Source organism: Lycium barbarum, chromosome 1 (genome assembly GCF_019175385.1).
Source record: "Lycium barbarum isolate Lr01 chromosome 1, ASM1917538v2, whole genome shotgun sequence".
In the NCBI taxonomy this organism is placed as follows: Eukaryota; Viridiplantae; Streptophyta; class Magnoliopsida; order Solanales; family Solanaceae; genus Lycium; species Lycium barbarum.
Window position 1 is genome coordinate 12,421,646 of NC_083337.1, and position 17,996 is coordinate 12,439,641.

Sequence of the window (17,996 nt, forward strand, 5' to 3'; positions counted from 1 at the left end):
GTGTATAATAGTGTATAAAAGTGTTTATACACAACTATGACATATATCGGGTGTTTATACACAAAGTATGGACTATGTGGCGTAAATATTTTCAAAAATAGACACTGAGCGTATTTTTTCATTAAAATGTGAGTCAGAGCAAGATTTAGAATTTAAACTTTATGGGTTCAATTTTATAAATTTTTATCATTGAACTTATTATACTTTTATTAATTAGTATCTACTATTTATTGTAATTTTTAATCATTTTTTCACATAAATTTATGCTAAAGAAACCAAATAAATGGACGAAACTAAATTTTTTTAGGAAGAAGTATTTATTTGAATTATTTTGTGGATGTTTTTTTTTTTTTTTTTTTTTGTGGGAATTAAAGTTTGGGATATTTTTTGTCTGAAAAGGGGTGGGGATTGTCAACAGTGAAATGTAAGATTTCTTGGACCTCCCGAAAGTGTTAAGAAGCTTGAGAACCACCCATTTATGGGATGAACCCTATCATCATCTGCCTCGTTTATCATCCGTCTGGACGTTAAGAAAGCGGTGACATGGCTCTTTGGGATAAGGGAATTTATGGTGCTATCTCATTGGACATTTGGGTTTTGTTAAGTACTTTTGTTATCCTACTTTATATGATATTGTTCGACTGGAAATACAACAATATATGCAGTGTATTTTCACAAGTGACCTCTAGAAAGGGTGAGTGTACGCATACTTTATTCCTGTCTTTAGGGTAGAGATGTTGTTTTATAGATCATCGGCTCAAGAAAATCGTTTCTCAAAAAATGATTTGAAAGAAATGCAAGGATAAAAGTTATGATGAAAAATTTGAAGAAATTATGATGAAAATTTTGAAGAAAGAAAAGTATTGCAAGTACAAATATTAAAGATAACCAAGGTAGAAGAAACAACAGTAGTAATAAAATCGAAGCATACGATACTGCTAGCATAATAGTAATAATATTATTGAGGGAATAGATAGATACTCCAGACTAGAACCGTGCTCTACCACTGTGAATAGAGAAAACACTGCACTACATACTAGCCTACTACCTTTATCCTCAACCTTTGTGCTCTCCTATCTGGGTCATGTCCTCGGTGAGATGAAGATAAGTCATGTCTTGTCTAATCAACTCTCCCCATTTCTTTCTCGGTCCACCTTGACCTCTCCTCAAACCTATCACCGCCAACCTCTCACACCTCCTCACTGGGACATCAGGCCCCTATTCTTCACATCCTCGAATCATCTCAGTCTCGTTTCCCCCATCTTGTCCACCACGATGGCTACTCCCACCTTACCCTATATATTTTCGTTTCTAATCTTGTCTCTAATAATATCCCCACGCATTTATCAAACATCCTCATTTATGTTACCTTCATCTCTTAAACATGCGAGTTCCTGACTGGTCAACACTCTGCCTCATACAACATAGTTAATTTAACAACCACTTTATAGAACTTACCTTCAAGTCTCAGTGAAACATTCTTATCACATAGGACACCAGATGCGAGCCTGCATTCCATCCACCTTACTCTAATACGATGTGCGACATCCTCATCAATCTCCTCAATATCTTTAGATTATTGACCCAAGATATTTGAAGCTTCTTTCTTGGGGATGACTTGTGCATTAATTCTCACTTCCCCATCCACCTCCTATGGTGCGGTACTGAATTTGCACTTCATATACTCTGTTTTAGTACTGCTTAGCCTAAAGCCTTTAGAGTCTAAGGTCAGTCTTCGAATCTCCAATCTATTGTTAATTCTGTCGTGTGTCTAGTCGATCAATAATATGTCGTCTGCGAATAACATACACCATGGTGCGTCCTCTTGAATATTTCGTGTCAATTCATCCATTACTAAGGCAAATAAGAATAGCTGAGAACTGATATGCCTTTTCTAGGTCGAGGAACACCATATGTAAAAAAAAAAATCCTCTCCTTATACTGCTCTAACAGTCTCCTTAAAAGGTGAATGGCTTATGTTGTCGATCGCCCCAACATGAATCTGAATCAGTTCTCGAAAATAGACATAGACCTTCTCATCTCATCTCGATCACCCTCTTCCAAACTTTTATAATGTGGCTTAATAGTTTGATAACCCTATAGTTGTTGTAGTTTTGGATATCGCCCTTGTTCTTGTACACCGGGATCATGATGTTCCACCCCCATTCTTCGGGCATTCTAGTCGTCCTGAAAATGACATTAAACAACCTAGTTAGCCATTACAAACACACTTTGCCCGCGCTCTTTCAAAATTCCTCATGAATCACGTATGGCCCGGTCGCTCTTCCCTCTTTCCTCTCTCAACTTGCGAATCGCCCCCCTAACATCCTCAAAATTAATACACCCCCAATACCCAAAATCTTGATTTAAGAAAAAGATGAAAAATGCTCTTAACATATCAAAAATAAATTTAATTTGCTGTCCCTCCACCTATAGGATCCAAATTTCTCTTAATGTTAATTTTCGAGTTTAATTTAAAGTACCCCCTCCATTTATTGGACCTCAATTGCCGTTAATGCTAATTTTTAGGTAAAAATTTCTCGTCCTTATAATGAAATTATGAGATAGCACATGTGAGATTTTATTAAATTAAATAGGTGGGGCATTTCTAACCTGAAAATTTAAAGGCAATTGGGGTCCAATACCACTAGGTAGAAGGAGGACAAATTTAAGTCATTTTCAATATGTTAGGGACATTTTTGACCCTTTTTCCAATTTAAAAAAAAAAAAAAGATTATGACTTTTGTAGCTTGTACTATTAAATATGTCATAATATTTGTATGACTATAAGACTTTTAGAACTTGTAATTTTCAATATGTCAACACATTTGATTTTTTTTTAAATATATTTAAAAAATTCACAAAAATTAAAGTAACTCTTGTGCACTTAAACCAAATGTTTATGCTCATAGCGCGAACAAAGTTATAGTTTAGTAATATCATTATCAGCTTTTTATGTAGTTGGTTCAATATTTAGAGTCATTTGGATGTGATTTGAAATCATTATATGAAATCAGTGATTTGAAATCATCATATGAAATCAGTGCTTTGAAATCATGATGATTTGAAATTCAAGTTTTGTTTGGACATGCAAGTTAAATTTTTTAAGTTGTACTTTTTCCAATAAACATAAAAACCTCACAAGTTGTGAAAACCATCAAAACTTTCTCAATTCTTATACAATCTTACCAACTGAGCAAATCATAGTTCATAACAAAATTAATACGCAACTAGAAGGTCTTTCTAAAAAAATACTACTCCACATCAATTGATCAAACTTTAGTTCAATGAAAAGAAAAATTGAACATGAGTTGCAGTGTAACTACTTTTTAATATAATCCTCCCACATTGTTGATAAGAGTATATTTGTTATAAGTTTATTACCAACTTGCAGATCATTTAATATTTGATGCAAATGGTTGATAAACATGGTTGGTAAATATATCTACCAACATGGGTCTTTTTTTACAAAAAATAAATTTATGAGTCAAGTTTTAATTTTTTTAAAATATGGAATCCCAAATCATACCTTTTTGGAGAATTTGGGATTTAAAATCATGATATGAAGTTGAATTTTTGTGCAAATTACATAAAAAAATACTGATTTAAAATTAAAATATGAAACATAATTTCATATCGCATGTCCAAACGCCTACTTATTGCGCCCGCTCATGTAATAGGATTTTTTTGAAAAAAGGCTTTTGCTGAGTTATGCATTTATGGTATGCTATTGCGACAACTGAGAAGGACGCCTCTTGGCGAAGTCTGAAATCTTTTTTTTTTTTTTCTGGATGAAAGTAAAATGTGGCAAATAGATAATTTTATTAGTATTTTTTGGAAAAAGAAGGCAGAAATGGCCATTCGTTATATCTTATCTTTTATATGTTGCCTCATCTAGCCCCTGAACCTGCCACGTTTACTCCTTTTTGTTTTATCCATTCTATTTTCGTACTCTCTTCCTTGAATGAATACACTCCTGATGTCCCTAACACTACTTTGCAAGGGATCTTATCTCTTCTCGCATTATTTCTTTTTTGTCCTAAATGAGTCCACCAAGTACAAATTTGTTCACTAATTTTGTAACGACAGTATTACTCTCCGACGAGGGAACTTGGCTAAATTTATAAGTTGATTAATGGATCAAAATATGTTTGACAGTTGGACGCATCAGAGAATGGCACGTGGTAGTCTAAGGCCAATCAAATCCAGCTCAAAAAGAATGACACCGGACATAACATCAGGACATATCCAAATACCGATTCTTATTCACTTGCGATACGGAACAACAATGCAAGTTTTAGTCTAGCTCCGAAATGGCGGGATACAGAAACAGTGGCACACACATGATTTGTTGTAAGCGGTGTCGATATTTATAGAAGATAGAACAAAAATATTAGTATCACATTTGCAAGTAAGAGATAGCCTTGACCCACTGGTTATTTTTTGTTCTAAGCTACAAGAGATCGTAGTCATATTAGGCAAGCACATCTCAATATTAAGGGGTGTCACTTTCTTTGTTTATGTCGTTTATGCACAACATTAATATATGTGTGTGTATATAAAATAAAATTTTTTGAGGAAGCGGTGTCGCTTGACACCCCTCGGGTCAATGTGGGTCCGCCCCTACCAGAGTACATTAGTGACCGGTCAAGATAAGCTACTTCGGTAACTATACGTTCCCCAAGAATTCGAGATTCACTCCAGTAATTTTCAATCGCGTACGTAATGGCTCAAACGCGTAGTTAATGATCATCACGAAGGGCTTAAAACAAGCGAGGTGATAATAATTAGGATTCAGACTATAAATACATTCCGTTCACACACTTGTGACCCATCTGATTTTCATCACAAGCACTAAACTGGACTCACAGTTGTAACACAAGCTTTCTTCCCTAATGATGCTGCATGACAATTCTGTCGGAGATAACTCAATAAGATCTTCTTAATCTCTTTTGCTTACTGTTTTACAATTTGCTATTCTTATTTATTGTTCCAATTATTCTTATAAATTAGCAAGTCATTAGCATCTAGAATATAATATTTGGTCTTGATAATCTGTGTACTCTTGATCCTTGAATATAAATTCAATTGTTATGTTGAATAACTGATTTAGGGGTAAACAGTTAAACTAGCTAACTTATATACATTTTTTGGCTTAATTATGTACACGTTTAATTGGTATACCCAATTTGCTTATGACTTAAGTACTTATAAGCCAAAATCAACAAAGAGTCATAAGTTGGTCATTCCCGATTTATAACTTTTCAGCTTATAAGCACTTTTTGTTTGACTAAGTTTTTACTATTTTATCCTTAATATTCTTTTAGTCTCCAAATGTTTTTTCCCAAAACAAAATCTCGATCTCTCTCTTCACCCCATATGCATTGTTCATTCTTTTCTTTCCAAAGATAATTTCAAATTATAATTTTTGGTAAAACTTTTAGAAAAACTAGAAATCAAATCAACATACGACGTAAATGTGGATGGGAACATACCTAAACCGCAGACTGCAACATACTGAGAAAGGAATAAAAATAGAAATAACTTTAGATGAGATAAATATATATGATATGAAAATGAAAATGTTACTGGGATATAAAGAACGGAATCAATGCAAAAGAGAACAGAATAAAGAATAACGAATTACTAAGAATACGATGAACGCGTAATAAGAATATTAGTGTAAACGAAAGATACCAAAGCAAAAGTAAGATTGGTCAAAAAAAAAAAAAAAGTACGTTAGACAAATTGAAAACTTAAAGGTGAAACAGAAAAGGTAAAGGGATGAAGCAAATGATTAACAATATAAAAAACGTGGGAAACCAGTTTCAAGTAAAGTAATATAATATCTTTAATGTAAAAAGGAAATTACGAAAATTAATTTCTTATATGAAGGAATATGATTCCAAATAGACTAGAATCTATAGAAATTGAAGCATAGACGATATTCGATATGTCTATTGTGTTTGAAATAACGAAATTGGGTTCGATGTTAGTCTTGCTTTGAGTAGGTAAAAGAAGAGGATAATTGCACTTTTGATTCCTTAGTTATCGATAAATTCTAGTTTTGATTCTTATAATATTTTATTAAGCATATTTAAACTTAATTAACTAAAATTAATTTCTTATATGAAGGAATATGATTCCAAATAGACTAGAATCTATAGAAATTGAAGCATAGATGATATGCGATATGTCTATTGCATTTGAAATAACGAAATTGGGTTCAGTGTTAGTCATGCTTTGAGTAGGTAAGAAAAGAGGATAATTGTACTTTTGATTCCTTAGTTATCGATAAATTCTAGTTTTGATTCTTATAATATTTTATTAAGCATATTTAAACTTAATTAACTAAAATTAATTTCTTATATGAAGGAATATGATTCCAAATAGACTAGAATCTATAGAAATTGAAGCATAGATGATATGCGATATGTCTATTGCATTTGAAATAACGAAATTGGGTTCAGTGTTAGTCATGCTTTGAGTAGGTAAAAAAAGAGGATAATTGTACTTTTGATTCCTTAGTTATCGATAAATTTTAATTTTGATTCTTACAATATTTCATTAAGCATATTTAACCTTAATTAACTAAAATTAATTAGCATCTTTGCTCCCTTTACATATGAAAGATGTTTTATTTAGATTATTAGTAGAAATATATTACCCTTAAATATAGAGTAATATTATAATTTTAACATAATATTAGATGTGCATATTGCAATTAGATGATGGTTAGATGTGTTCAATCAAATATAAGTAGGATCAAAATCAAAATTTGTCAAAATTTTAGAAACCAAAAGTGTAAAACTAAATTGAAAATTTGAAAATTGAGGCAAATTAAATTAAGATTGGACTTGTATTTATTAAGCATGGCAGGCTATTAAAAATTCAAAAGCCATGAGTTACAACATCAATAAAGGTTAGATGAATGTCATTAAAGCTATTACATTGGATAAATTTAAAAAACTAGAATTGGTCCCCTCGAAGCTTTCCTACAGAGAAATTACGTTTAGATGGTATATAATGTTACAGATATTAACAGTAATTTTTTCATGATATCTCTTCTTGATGTTACAAGATGAATGATACCTCTTGTTAAATAAAACACTAGACTTCAAGACACAAATATAAATATCTAATGTCCATTAAAGATTATTCATGTATGAAAGAGAACTGAAAAATGAATGCTCGTAAATTTTCTCTATGACTATTTCTCATTTAGATATTATGACTCGTAATTTATGTACAAATTAATATAAAATAATTATTTAATAACGAGAAAATAAAGAAAGGTTAGCATCTACCTGGCAAAACAAGAACTCTAAATTATTTAATTGCTGGAAAAGAATTGGCAGAATACCTAAATAAATTTGGCTCATTTTATTCAAATTCCTCTTTAATTTGGTCTTAATTATCTTTCAGTACTTGGTTTTTCTATAAACATTAAAAACCCCTCCCAAAAGAAAAAAAAAAACTAGTCCTAATTATCCCTTGGTATTTGACCTTTTTAATAATCGTTACCCTCTCAAAGAAAAATTGATAGTTGTATTTTAGTGGAGGAATAGAGAAGATATATGGAAGGAGATAAGGAAATAGCAGTTGCATTAACTAATTATAAAAGAAACTGGTATTTTGAATTATTTTTTTTTACACATTAGATTAATATGATGTGGCTGTTATTTTTCATTCTCACTCGCCAAACGTCATTTGAGATCACTTGGATTATAGAAAAGTGAAGTACAAGAGAGTAAGTAGGACCAATTATTGCTTGAGGGGATAATCTATATAACGTCGGGCATAGGCTCGCTGATGTAGCAGGCCTCACGACCCAAGAAACCTATTTATCAATTTTCTCAGATGTTTGGGAGATTTTCTCATATTCTTGACATCTTAAAAATCATTTTTTCCCCTCTAAATCGTTTACTAATTGCAATTGTAACTGTTAACTCAACCTTTCCAACTTCTCGCACCTCTTTGACTTCCAAACAACTTGCAAAATTCATACCTTATAAAATAATATTTACATAACTCATAAAAATAACACTTTATTAGATCAGTAAAATGGGCTTCTTTAATTGATAGCAATATAGGTACAATTATATTAAATATGTGAGTCCACAAAATAGAAAATTTCCAACAATCTCCACTTGGACCACATGTTTTTGAAAATTGTACATAGCTAAACCTTATTGTGCGCACAATTTGCTATCGCTAAGCAATCTGGTCCATTAATCGTACTACTATGGGATCAAAGCGGTTTCACTAACATAAATTTGTCACTAAACCATCAATGGTCACTATCAGCAAAATCAATGACATAGATCAAGTATGGATGCTCATGAAAATTGCATGTAAATTTTATCTCGGTCATGCCTATTTTCAACTAGTCCTACTTTATGACTTTCAATAGTCCAAAATTGCTTTGCTTACACTTTATGCAAAAACGCAGTTGAAAGTCAATAGCTTTATTTTCAGTGTTCTCAATAAACACACAAAATACATAAATTTCATATAACTTTAATCTGTACAGAAAATATACTTAAACATGTCAAAAGCATAAACTCCTACTGAAGTGACTCATCATAGAGTCACTCATATGAGCCACATGCTCACGAAATACTTGAGGTGGCAAACCTTTCGTGAGCAAATCCGCAATCATTGGGTTTTTACTAAAATGCTCTATTGACACAAGAAGACTATGAACTCTTTCCTTCACACAATTAGAAATTTAATGTGTATAAGCTTTAATTTCGATGAACTTCGGATATACATATTCCAAACACATATATATCCAAAAAGGCCTCGTCCCAAGATACCTAACACTACATTATTATTTAGTCTTTGGACATAAATAATAATTTGTAAGTGGTACTCTTAGACATAGTTCATGAACATTACTCAATAAAACGACCTAGCATTATGTCTTTCTTTTGACCGGCAAATTACTAGCATGACCTTACTAAATATATCACATTCATTAATATCCATTCTCTGGCAAAAATTATCTTTCTTTTGAATGATTATTTTGCGTAGATAAAACATGCTCACATGTCCAAAGTAAATAAATTTTATCTAGTAGAGATTGCTTTGACAGCATATTAGACTAATCTTTTCCATTTGAAACAAGAAGCACACATGGTATAATTCCATTTCCTGTACAAATAGCTATTTCTTTTTATGCGCAGCGAAAAATAGCAACAAAAAAAAATGTCAAGCAATTATAATGGTTCACATTCTTATTCCTCCAAAAAATTGTATGAGGAACTCCCACTAATCCACAAGTACTTATAATTTATAAAGACACAATAATATACGCGTCAAAACAATCGACATAAATCAAGTAAACACACTTTATAGAGCTAACATCATATATATTTCCAACATCACCTTTGGCAGAAGTTTGCAAGCTGCACAGAATTTACTAATTATAGAACTGAAACAATCTAAATACAAGAACCCTTCGAACATTATCGTACCTTTGGGCGACCGAAAAGTTTATTTTTAATATTTAAATGCTTCATTCTACCCCAATAAATTCCCTCATATTGATCGTTCCTTTGGGAGACCGGCTAATTATCTAATGAATTGATTGCAATATTAATACCATACCTTTATAATGATACTTCTTAACTTAAGATGCTTTGGCTAATCTCAAATTTGTAGATATGTAACATTTGGTATTAATGATGTTGTTTAGTGTCATATTCCATATGAAATTTTCAAAATCTAATACCTTATAATTTTAGAATGTGTTAGCAATCCTAAAATCTTAAACTTAAGAAAATTTCACGACATTAGCCCTTTAATTCAATGTCATTCCAAATGAAATTCATCACAACCTAATATCTTATGATTTTGGAATCCGTTGGGAAATATCTAAACCTTAGATTTAATGAACAATTCCTTGACATTGACACATTAAGTTTTAATGTCATATTCCATATGAAATCTTCTGAACTTAGTACTTTACGGTCTTAAAATGCTTTGGTCACTCCGGAAACCTCATTAGATCTGGAGAAATTTTTGCACTAAATTATCCTCTAATATATTTTTGGTTTTCCCTTTAAAATATTAATCTCAAAGAAACAATCAAATAAATATTAAAAACTTGAACCAAAATAACACTTTAAAATTGCATAAACTTAAAACAATTATGCAGAACTGGATATACACAAATGAGGATCAAACTGCATATATTGCATAGTATATGAATCAAATTACAAAAATTATAATTTAATTGTACAAGCAATGCATTAAGGATGATATAATTTTCTTAAAATCCTAACCAAAAATTTTGAAAGGCCCGAAAATTTTCAAATAGGCCAATAATCTAATTCTTGGTCCTCAAAAACTAAAATTATTAATTATACCAAAAGGTGTTGCAAAGCAAAATAGTGGAGTTTTCCAGTTTAAACTCTCTGTTGACACCCAACCAAATCATCTAAAAGGACTAAAAAGGGCAGAAATGTGCAGAAAACAACATAAAAAATTTGCTTGCACAAAACTGCAGAAAACATTTTCACAAAAACTACAGTAAAATCAACAACAAAAATCTGCAGAAAAACAATAGGTTTCTTTGTGTGCAGAGAACTTTTCCAAAAAACTGCAGAAAAATCTGCACAATTTTGATTCTAAAATACTTAAAATCATGTCTAATGATCTAACAAAACCTGACTCTGATACCACTTGTTGAAATTTTTTATATAATCCACATGGGATCGCAAGTAAATCATTAGACAAAGATATAAATCTAATAGAATAATAAAAACACTTACTTTGATCCGTTGTAAGAATCGATTGAAGGAAGTCCTGATCTTCTGAGTACAAATATTCAAAAGCTAAGTTATTCACTGTCCAGGAGAAAGCATAGGATTCCTACCTATAAGTGATAAAGTCTTTCACTTTTCTTTTACCACTTACATGAAGGAATTTGTCTGCATCTTCTATTTTTAGAGCAATGGATTCTTCTCCCTCAAGGGAAATTACTTTGGTCACATGCAAAGTTATAAGGTGGATTATGGACTCCCTGTGACCAAAATGAGAGGACATAGACATGAAAATAGGTACTGCTTTAGTAATTTAGATTCCATACTTATAAGTATGTGTTTCTGCGTAGTGTGACAAACTTTGATACTTCCTTTATTGAAGACCAGTTTAATTTATACCCCTCTTTTGTAGAATGATATACTTTCACACAGGGTATCCTATGATACTTTTTATTTTTTGTAACTATATATGGTATTTAAAATTTACTGGCTGGACTAATTTGAATTTGCACTACGTAAAATCAAAGGCGAAACCACCTTAGGCGCGATATCGCTTGGTTGAAAATTTTGTGGTTCTAACCAAACACGAGAAAGCAAGTAAGAAAATCACTTATTCTTCAAAAAAGACATTTTATGAGAGCAATCACACCCTATATATGAGCCGACCCTTTTTTTTTTTAATTTTAATTAACCAATGGTTTGATGTTTTCTGCTCATTTTGTTTAACTTTAAGGAAAGCTAAACTTATTAAGTTGGTTTAAGTATTTTCTATAGTTTTGTAAAATCTTTACAAAGACATTTTGAACCAACTACCATTCAATTGTTATTTTATAGTTATAACAATAATGACATTACAGAGGTACAAATATCCAGAGATTAGAATTGATGACAAACTAAAAATTTAAGTAATATAAAGACGAGATTGTAACTACTTAAAAAGGTGACTTTTATAATGACTCTCGTTGAACTGAGAGTACTTGCCATTTACATATATATAGTACTTACATCAAGTTTGAATTACATGAGAATAGATCTCCTAAACACTAGCTAATTAATATTCAAAAGATAATTCAAAATATAGTGACAAGGTTACAATTGTTTATCCTTAATTAATATCCCTCGTCAAGCTCAACGTTACTGTACAAACATTGAGCTTGTCGCGGAAATGAATAAAAAGAGATGAGCCAAGTGCCTTTGTGAAGATGTCTGCATATTGATCTTGTGTGTTGATTTTCCCTTTTTTTTTTTTTCATCTCTCACAATTTCTTCTCCTTCTTCTCTTTTAAGAATATATGTCCTACATGAGTTGACATACACTTGCAACACATGTACCGTGAAACAAATTTATTAATATGCTCTTTCCCTCAACATAATTTTTTTTTTTACAAAACAAAAAAAAAAAAAAGCAAATAAAGCTTTCTCCCGGGCTTAAAATTTAAAGACGATAGACTGAGGAGCTAGTGAGCGAGCTGACCTTAACGAGGGATAAGGAAAAATAATCTTGGGATTAAATTTGAGATGAGTTTATCCCACCTTTGAGCTCCGAAAATTTTGCATGCGATCAAAGTAACCCTATCACGAAACCCTTATCTTTCATGGTCAATATGGTCGGCGGCCAACCTCCGCCTGCCTTCTTCTATCATCCAAGAGGAGGATTTCCCTTTATTGAACCCTTCTTCGGACCATAATTTTCCTTCAGCACCCAATCATGCCGCTTTATCCTCAGACTATGCAAATATACTCAAACCTTCGTCAAGCATGCAGACTATGAACGTAGAACCAATTCCAGTGAAGAAGATCACTGTGATCAATGGTGAATCAAGAGTGTCATGGATGGAAGCAGAAGTTAAACGTATGAATATATTGGAAAATTTGCAATATGCCGTGGTAGGCAAGTTTTCATATGGATCGCCCGAATTGGATTATCTTAGGATGGCCATCCCTGCTCAATGTGGGATTAAAGGTAATTGCACAGTTGGCCTTTTCCGACATCGACATGTATTGATTAGATTATCACTTTTTGAGGATTTCATTAACTTAACCTCTCGTGGAGTGTACTGCATCATGGATAAGGATGGTTATTCGTATCAAATGAGGCCATTGATTTATGACTCTCGTTTTAAGATTGATGAAGAAACGTCCAAAGTCATGGCCTGGATTTCTTTTCCTGACCTACTCCCTACCTTTTATGTTAAGGAATCCTTATTTTCATTAGCATCTGCAGTGGGTACTCCAGTGTAGTTGGATATGGCAACAATCAATAAAATCAGGCCTAGTTGTGCAAAGGTTAAGGTATTGCTGGACTTATTATCGGATTTACCAAATACCGTATGGATGGATATCTTAGATGAGAAAACAAAAACGATGAGATCTATTTCAGTGAAGATTAGGTATGATTATTTGCCTAAGTATTGTGAAGAATGCAGGGTTCAAGGGCATAATGAAATGGAATGTAGAGTTTTGAATCCAGAGTTAATTCCCGTCAAAGATGATAGGCAACAGGATACTCCTATTACATTGGAATCTAACAACGTGGACATCAAGGAACAAGTTGAGAATAAGGAGAAAGGAAAATTGCAGGCCCATGGCAAGCAGCAACAACAACAGATAGATGAGGTTGTGAAAACTCAGGAGCAAAAAATGATGGAGAACAATAGATACAGGAATTATCATAATTTAGCAAGAATGCTCTTAAGTGGGAGATTTGTTGGTAATCCGGGGAATTACAAAGTAGTCAAGGATAATAGATTAATCAATAATGCTACAGAGCAAAGTGGAGGGGTTGATAAGCAAATAACACAAAATAAACAAGAACAAAATCAGATTGTTGTGTAGAACAAATTTGAGGCTCTAAGTAGTGAAGACACTATCCAAGAGCAAGAAGGAAACACTGATCAGACTAGAGAGCTAGAAAAGGAAACAAACACAAGGGTGGAGGTTCATATGATCAAGAAGCAAGATATTAAAGCAAACACTGGCAAGACAGTAGAATTGGAGAAGGCAGTCAGTTCAGAAGAAACATTAGAATCTCAGTAGGGGAAAGGCAAGGAAGAAGGATTAAATCTCTCTGATAAGGAGAGTTTGATGGGACAAAGTGAAGATCCTTCAAGTGCTATCAAGGGTAATCAACAACAGTTGTCACATGAAGAAACACACAATGATGCAGTTGGGAAAAGTTATAATACATGTTCAAGGGAGGAAGTTGTAGATAATGTGGGTAGTTCCAAAAAAGTGTTTGATGTAGAGGGGACAGGTCAAACTAATGGGGAAACTATAGAGAATGGAATTATTGAGACAAATGCTGATTTTTCTAATCAACAAGAGGTGGTGACTCAAGAAGAAACAAAATTTGCCAATCAACTTGTGAAAATACAAGAAGATATTGTAGAGGTAGAGCAGACTCATGTAAATAAAGATGGCACAGAACAGTCTCAGGTTCAGAAGGATTTAACAATAGAAAAGCAGGTTATAGGTGCACAAATTCAGCATGTAGAGTCAGGGAAGGAGAATGAGAATCAAATGGAGAGTATTTCAAATTTTGGGGATACTCAGGTGGAGAGGCCTGTGAAACCTGTAAGGAAAAAGTCTCCAAACAAAGTGTTACATGAGATAGTTTCCCATTGCATTCTAGAGATGAAGGAGAGTAATTTTCAGGAAAGAGAATAAAAAAGCAGCTCAAAAGAGGAGGGAGGGGAATAAAGCAGTAATCAGTCTGTTGATAATGCTGCAAGACAATCATAGATAACTCCTAAATCTACCAGTAAAGTTACAAGAAAAGGGAAAAAACAAGGTACAAGTGAACTAAGTCAGTTCACCAGGGTGACCACAAGGAGAATTGCATTCAAGAATTCAGTTAAATGATGATCAAATCCTTTATTTGGAATATAAGATTAGTGAAGACTCAAAAGGCTTTTCATAGGCTGAAAATGTTAGATAGACACCACAAGTTTATGTTCATTGCATTACTGGAACCATTTCAAAATGCTAGGCATATACATAAGTACAGAAGGAGATTAAATATGCCATTGGCCGCTGCAAATTGTAATGGTAAGTTATGGTATTTTACAAGTGATGTTGTAGATGTGCAGGTGTCAATGGATATTGCACCACAAGTCACTCTTAAGCTACACTTATTGGAGAAGGATAGATTCATGATAGTTACTCTAGTCTATGCTAAGTGTGATGCACATGAGAGATTAGAATTGTGGGATGATATTTACCAGTTATCAAACAACATGAATTTTTTGTGGCTCATTTGGGGGGGGGGGGGATTTCAATGTGGTTTTGAATGAAGAGGAGAAGATTAGAGGACTGTCTGTCATTCAACCAGACTATGAAGATTTTGCTTGTTGCATTGAAGCTTGTGAATTATTTGAAGTTGGCTATAGAGGTAGTCCTTTTACCTGATGGAATGGGAGGGCTGGTGATGATTGTATTTTTGAAAGATTGGACAGGCTTCTAGTGAATCAAGAATTGCAGAATTGGTTTGGTAATTTAGAGGTTGAACATCTTTCAAGAACAGGATCAGATCATGCACCACTTTTGATTACTTGTGGTGAGTAGGTTCAACACATTTCCAGGCCATTCAGGTTCTTGAAATTTTGGGTAGAAAATGAAACTTTCAAGGATGTGGTACAACAACACTGTATATCTGACGAGGCCCATGTGTATAGATTTGTCCACTCGTGCTTTGTCAAATTATAGTAAATTTTAAGATATCGTCCCACAGAGATTGAAACCACCTATGCTACAGATTTGTATTATCTTTGTTACTATTTGAGAGAATCAAATTGATGAAAGGTGAGTTTTTGAAATTAAAATTACTTAAATTAAAAATAAATCACTTCCGGAAAAGTTATATGTAAAAAGAAATAATTGTTTATTTCTAATACAATTATATTTTCACACTAAGAAATAAATAATTAATTAACACTCTGTGAGGTTATGTCAATTATTTGGTTTAAAACTAGTGACGATTAAACTGAAATATTTTCTTGCTTGAATTGTGCTACAGGAGTAAAGACCTCTTGCGGTTAGCCTTTAAATCAATAAAGTTATTTGAGTCAATACCTCCGTGAGAATTAGGACTGAAAGAAATAAAATAAAGACCATTTAAATCAATAAAGTTATTCGAGTCAATCCTTCCGTGAGAATTAGGACTGAAAGAAATAAAATAAAGACCATTTAAATTAATAAACTTATTTGAGTCAATCCCTCCGTGAGAATTAGGACAGGAAGAAATAAGATAAAGATTTGGAATAATAATACTAAAAATTACTCTCACTCTGCTATTTTACTCATTGATAATAATGAATTGAAATTATCATTCCAGCACAGTTTGAAATATAAATAAAAAGTTTCAAGCCAAGAACATATAAAAACTGAGATAGTATTATGAATATATCAAGCTTCCTCAACTATCCCAACAGAAAGAAATTACTCCATTATGGAGTAAGAAAAACTAAAAAAAGAGAAAATGTTATCCTACAAAGACAAAAAGAAGAGAAATGGACCAAGACTAATTCTTTTATCTTCCTAAAAATTGGATGTCCTTTGTCTTCAGAGTAGCTTGCTACTTATAGAAATGGATGCCTGACTTTTTCTCCATAGACGTATCTGTGGATGCCATAGATGCGACTGTGGTGACGGACGTGTCTGTAGATGCCATAGATGCGATTGTAAATTCTCACGGATGTGTCTACGGAGTTGTAGATGCATAAGTGGTTCTCTTCTTTTCTTTGGCAATTTGTTCCTTCTCTTTATTTCTCTTGTATTCTTTTTCCTACAAGATTTGTTAGAAGATATGCGGGAATATGATAGTATTATTCATGTTTTATTTATAAATCTTATTTTTTATATACAAAATTACATGAATAGTTTATATCCATCAATATCTGAGGCCACTGAAAATCCTTTTATTGATTTTAAGCAGAAATTGAAGAATGTGAATTTGGCATTAAAGCAGTGGAGTAAGGAGACTTTTGGAGACATATTTAAGCAGTTGACAATTAGAGAGGACATAGTGAAGATCAAATAACAACTATTTGAAGAAGCTCCAACTGAGTTAAATTAAATAGAATGGTACTTCATAAGGCTCAGGCTGAATTCAAGAGATACTTACACTTTGAAGAATAATTCTAGAGACAGAAAGCTAGTTATAATTGGTTTGAGGAGGGGGGATGAAATACTATATTTTTTCATAATCTGGTAAATGGAAGAAGAAGAAGAAGAAGAAGAAGAAGAAGAAGAATGAGGAGATTACATCTTAAAAAAATTCAAAATGAGCATGGAGATGTTTTTGAGGAGGAGGAAACAATTGCCCATGAAGCTATCAGGTTCTTCCAGAACCAATTTACTCAAGAAGGTGATAATATTGAGTTCTCTTTGCTTCAACACATTCCTGAGCTGATTTCTGCAAAAGACAATTCTGCCCTTTGTTTACTTCCCACTCTTGTAGAGGTTAAGAAGGCAGTGTTTGAGTTGAATGGTGATAGTGCTAGTGGTCCTGATGGATTCACGGGATGTTTCTTTTAAACATGTTGGGAGATAGTGAGTTTTGATGTGCTGAATATTACACAGGCTTTCTTTTCTGGTTATACACTACCAAAATCCATAACCCACACTAATCTAGTCTTGCTACCAAAGAAGAATGAAGTGATCACCTTTTCTGACATGAGGCCCATAAGTTTGAGTAATTTCATTAACAAGGTGTTGTCAAGGGTAGTACATAATAGATTGGAGAAAGTCCTGCCATCTCTTATATCTGCTAACCAATCTGGTTTTGTTAAGGGAAGGAACATCATAGAGAATGTACTATTGACACGGGAGATAGTTACCGATATAAGAAAAAAGGGCAAGCCAGCAAATGTTATCATCAAACTTGACATGACAAAAGCCTATGATAGAGTATCATGGTTATTTCTCATAAGAGTCTTGGTGAAAATGGGATTAGCCAATGGTTTTGTGGATATGGTGTGGAGATTATTGGCCAACAACTGGTATTCTATATTGATTAATGGGTAGTCTCATGGTTTTTTTTTATTCTGCCAGGGATGTGAAGCAAGGAGATCCACTTTCTCTAGCTCTCTTTATATTATCAGCAGAGGTGCTAACAAGAGCCTTAAATGCTTTGTTGATAAAATGATCTATATAAAGGCTTTGGGATGCCAAAATGGAGTGCAAACTTGAATCATCTTGCTTATGCAGATGATACCATCATGTTTACTG